This window comes from Arachis ipaensis, chromosome B08, assembly GCF_000816755.2.
Source record: "Arachis ipaensis cultivar K30076 chromosome B08, Araip1.1, whole genome shotgun sequence".
NCBI lineage: Eukaryota > Viridiplantae > Streptophyta > Magnoliopsida > Fabales > Fabaceae > Arachis > Arachis ipaensis.
In genome coordinates this window covers 7,530,907-7,536,687 of record NC_029792.2, presented here as the reverse complement: position 1 = coordinate 7,536,687, position 5,781 = coordinate 7,530,907, and the positions used below count along the sequence as shown (strand labels likewise).

Below are 5,781 nucleotides of genomic sequence, written 5' to 3'. Positions count from 1 at the left end.
AAGATGTAATATATATATATATATATATATATATATATATATATAATTAAAAACTTAAATTTTTTAGACATTAATATAAAAATACAAGTTTAATTTTAATGTATTCTTTTTCAATCACATTCATTTTTTTTATGATCATTTATAAGTTTAAGCAAAATATAATTTAATGTATAGAATAAATTACCATTTGTACCCATAAAAGATACAGATGCTGACAAATGTACTCATATAAGAATAAAACGATAACTGTAACCACGGAAGATGACCTCCGTGTGCCAAGAGTACCTGGACGTTGGTTACGTAATTAGTCCGTTAGGGTACTCTTGGTACGTGGAAACCATCTTCCGTGGTTACAATTGTCGTTTATTCTTATATGGATATATTTGTCAGCGTCTGTATCTTTCATGGTACAAATAGTAATTTATTTTGAGTAATTAACCATTTCTGACTATGAAAGATTGAAGTGCTGACAATACTGACCATGACTAATTTAAATTAACTTTGTAACCATGAAAGATGTATTCCGTTTGACATTTCTAACCAAACGTTAATTTTTTAAATTTGCCATTAGTAAGGCTTCTTACGTGGCAAGTATCCTTTCAACTTGGCTTTCCAACGTGGCATTACTGTCTAATTTTACCATAATGACCTTATGTTCTTCTTCTTCATAAGTATGTGGGTTATTCCAAAATCTGAAACCCTAGTTATGAAAGGTTGAGAATATAGTTATGAAAGTAGAATATGGATTTATTATGATAGCTATCATGCTTCTTCTTTTCTGTTTATCATACTTCTTCTGCGATTATGACAAGAGTACGTTTATCATGTTTCTTCTTCTGTATTTATTATGAAAGTAGTTATGAAGATAGAGAAGATTAAGGGAGAAATTATAGAAATTAGGATTTAAATTTTGTCAATTGTTATAGGACTTGTGTTGTGCTTCCTTTCAATCATGTTTCTAGCATTTAAAATGTAGAATTGAGGTTTGATTTCATTATATTCTTTTCCTGGGTTGATGTTGAATTGGAATGGGAAAAGGAATATGGCGTTGAACCAGTTTCTAGTTTGTCAAAATATTTGTTGACAAAAGTAACCTGATAAGTATATATTTGTTGACATATCTAACCACGAAAAATTGAGAATCTGACAAAAGTAACCACTTAAAAATTCAAAATTTAACATAGTTGGTTATATTTCATATCACAAACACTGATTTAACTTTGACATAACAATATATGAATTGTGACAATTAACAGTTAATGAAAATTTATGAACTGAATGAATGTAAATTTGACAAAAATAACCTTTAGATATTCGAAATTTGACATAGCTGCTTATATTTCAAATCACAAACTCTAATTTAACCTTGACATAGCAATATATATGAATGATAACAATTACTAAATGAAAATTCTTATACCAAATCAATGTGGGACAAAGCCAAATATGTAATCATCTCCCATTAACATAGTAAACATATAAGTTCATGACTTCATGCTCATAGTTGTTTGATGAGAATTAAGTAACAAAACAAACCATGGTCAATGTAACTCTAAACCAAAACACTATAAATAAGTTTCCAAAAAGATTGAAGTGCACATGGTCTATGTAACAGCCATATCTAAACACTACAACAAAAATTTCTTAATCCAATTAATCTTAGGCCCTAACTAGGTGTGAAATTGCTACTGCCATTGGAGAGTCCAGTTGTTGGTGCTCCAAGTCTTGGAGTCGGCATAAATTGCATGAATCTGGTAGATGTTCCAGCACTAGCACCATGCATAGTTTCTTGGCTAAGAATAGGCCTACTTGAAGGGTTGCTTAGTGAAGGAGGTCTCATGTTGTTGAATAGAGTTGGAGGAGGCCTCTTGGTATTCTTCCTTTTGGTTGGCCTCTTGCTATCGAAGGGCATATTCTGCATTGAAGGTCTGATTGGTGGTGGTCTTGCAGGTGCCGGTTGAATTGGAGGTTGGTTGGCTTGAGGAGGAATAAGTGAAGAAGGGTATCACCTGCTTAGAGAGGAAATAATTGCATTAACAATTAAAAGCTATGAGAAAATAATTCAATTAACAGATATAACTATAGAATTGTTGAAATCACCATAGATGGAGCTGCAACAGAATATAACTATGAGTTGTTGCTGCCATCTAACTAAATATGACACAATATTAAAACTCATGCTAGAATTAACATAATTAATTGCTAAAAATCATAAACCAAATATTCAATTAAAATAAAATAAAAATTAACATGCAAAAAGGCATACTTTTTTTTAATATTCTTCAGAATGATATCCAGAAGTTACTTGCTGCATGAGTTGGAATCAAGAGACACAGGATGAGTACACCTAGGAGCAAGAGTCAAGCAATACTCTCATGTTAGAGACGTAAGTTACATGTTACCTGCAAATGCAAATAAATAAACTGGTAAAAGAAATGGATATAGATTATACATGATTTAGCCACAAATATACTAATCCCTTAAATTAAGTCAATTTTTTTTGGACATAAGTACTCAATTTTTGTTGTCACAAAAATGCTCTCTTTTGTGTCATGTGAACATAAGTCCCAAAATTACATATTTATATGCATATCTGAATATATTTATATGCATATCTGAATATGTGATCGATAATTTAGTTGTGTAGGCTCTAATCCTTAATGGATTTTAATCCTCAAATGATATGATAACTTATAAATGAAGTAATAACTAATTCAGGAAGTCAAATCAATCTAATATATTAAAAAAATATTAAACTTAAAGGAAACTGATAGAAAACATTGTTCACTAATACTTTGAGTAGAAAATATATTTCACTAAAGTCTCTTAAAAGACAAATAAATAAAATAATAGTGGATCACTGGATCAGTTTATGCATAGATGAAGGAAGCACATTGTATTATGGAATCACCCAAGAATATATCATATTTTCCATTTTGAACAAGTGCCTGTAATAGTGTTATAGTATGCTACATTTTTCTCTTCAAACAATAACTCTCTCTCTGTCTCTCTTTCTCTTCTGCACATGTTTAGGTCCCCCTTCCTTCCTTCCATATTTTTTCTAAAGTCTTGAGAAGATACCTAAAACTAAATTATACACATGCTGCTGATTGTATCACACCACAAATACTAAATATTCTACCCTTCTAATTAAGATCATTAGGAACAAGACATTTCAAAGTGCAGTGATTCTTCTTAAACTAACAACAATCAATCAAGAACATTCTAATTAGGAATTAATAACAAACAAAAATTACAAAATTAACAAAGAATAAAGTATTGAAATTAACAACTTAATCAGCAATCACCAACGATCAATAACCTAATTAGTAAAATCTTTGTCACATTTTCAAAGGAAATCATTACTAAATTGAAAATTCTGCAATAGTAGCATTTGCCCTAACTTAAAAAACGAAAACAACAATGGAAAAAAAGAAAGAGTAGAAGCAAGCACCAACCGGAACACAGGCAACGAGGGTGACGACGGAAAGGCGACGGCAAGTACTTTGAGTGCACATTAACGCGATAACGACGACTGAGACGGGACGTCCAAGTTCTGAATGCACGACACAGAGGACCTCCACGACGGCGACTACACCAGCGACGCTCACAAACGATGAACGACAGTGAAGAGCGACGTCGTCCGTTGGGTTAGAGGAGGGTCGACATCACCATTGATGAAGAACCTTTACTCTGAGCGCGAAACTCTTGGTGTTCCAATATGGTACAAGAGACTTTGAAGTGATTAGTTTAGTAACATTATTTTATTATTAAATTAAAATAAAATAATGACATCTTGGATAATAAACAGCCACGTAGAAAGACTTACTAACGGCAAATTTAAAAAATTGACGTTTGGTTAGAAATGTCAAGCGGAGTACATCTTTAATGGTTACAAAGTTAATTTAAATTAGTCATGGTCAGTATTGTTAGCGCCTCAATCTTTCATGGTCAGAAATGGCTAATTACTCTTTATTCTAATGTATATGTAAAATTGTTTTACACGACGACGTATCAAAATTAAATTGTTCTGGACACTTTATAGGTTTATTCAATTTTTAGATTTTTATAATTTGAAAATTTCAACGCAGTTTATAAAAATTGAATCTCTTTTTTGCTAAGAGCTCATACCTTAACCTTGCAGTTCGTTCTTGGTGTAGTTGAAGCAATGTAAATATGTAATGATGTAATCTGAAATTAAATCAAAGAACAATTTGTAAAGCCAACAAGGGGATGTAGCTCAGATGGTAGAGCGCTCGCTTAGCATGCGAGAGGTACGGGGATCGATACCCCGCATCTCCATTTATTTTTTCATCTTTTCTATACTGATGATGCGACTCGTTCATGTTGAGTCAAAAACAAAATTCATACAATCAACTTGAAAGTGCATAAACAATATTAGTTCAAGATTGTTATTAACATTATATATATTCTCAACAAATTGTCTTTATCGATTAGTTGATTTATTAATTTTTCATTTTTGAGCAGAATGTTACAAGTCAGACTTGTATGTTTCAAATGCAATTATCATTATTCTTGTATTGTCAATAATATCATTAATCGAAATTTCATTTTTTAAGTCATTGATTTACTTATTGCTCTCCAGCACCAATCACTTTGCCAAATTTACTATACTAAATCCAAATGAAGAAAACAAGAAAAAAAAAAAAGACAAAGAATAGAGTAGTAACTATTTACAAAACAGAAGTATAAACAAAGAATAACAATTTCACTAAACCAAAACTTAAACATTTAACTAGTGATGATGGCAAAGTCACATAACATACCATATAACCTTAGCTGAAATTCTTGATGTGAAAGTCGTGGAAGTGGTTGTTACAAATAATTTGGCATCTTTGGCCCCACTATATATAACATTTAAGTAACATTCACACAAATTTTCATAGACAGTATCATTAATTCACTATTATTTTCTTGGTGTCACTTGGCATATATGCTTAGCTATATGAATCTGATGTTATTTATTCCCTTTATGGTCGTGCTTAGCACTTGACAGATTTACAAGAATCTTAAAGCAGATCCAACTGCATGTTCCTAGTTCTCAATATCAACACAACAAACAATATCTTTCCCCTTTTTATTCCCCCTTAGTCTTGGTTTCGGCGCTGCTTAAATATACATAAGATAATGGCTAGTATATCAGCAAGTACACCACCAACACCACCAACACTCATGTCTGTTTCTCTATGCCATGTATATGGCTTTACTGGCTTTGTTGCTTCAAGAAGAGCCTCCACTGGTATCTTTGCCTTTGATCTCACCATAGGATACATGTAATGGTTGTACTTCTCTGGCTCTGGACAATAATCCTACAAATTTTCCAAAGCAATTAGGACAAAGCCTTTCACTGCTTCACTTCATATGTCACAAGGTGCTTACCTGATCAGCATGCATCTTTCTCACAAAGGTTTTGAATATATCAAAATTTGTTTTCTCCATTAACTCATGTGACAAACGGAGGTATGTGACTCCATACATCCTTAGTTTTGGAGGGCCCTTTTTGTTGACACCATTTGGTCTAGCATTCAGAAGGATTTGGTCGTAAGCTGCACGATCATACCTTGCAAGCGCATTTTCCCCTGCAACTTCAAGCTTCTCCATCCACCCTCCGCTTAGAACCTGCATGGAGATTATCCTATCAATCACAATTCACAAGTTGTCTTTTGGTTTCTGCAGACAAGAACACATTAGGCTTCATTTGTAGTTGGAATAGATTACTTGCTGAACAAGTTCCTGTGCACCACTTCTGGCATCAGGTCT

The 5,781-nt window shown here is 32.6% G+C and overlaps 1 non-coding gene and 1 pseudogene across 1 annotated transcript; one reads left to right on the top strand and one right to left on the bottom strand.

The window, feature by feature from the left end:
- Positions 4,230-4,302, top strand: TRNAA-AGC. The gene has a single exon. It is a non-coding gene; the product is annotated as a tRNA-Ala (tRNA).
- The window catches only part of LOC107614375, a 5,483-nt pseudogene continuing 4,664 nt past the window's right edge, over positions 4,963-5,781 (bottom strand).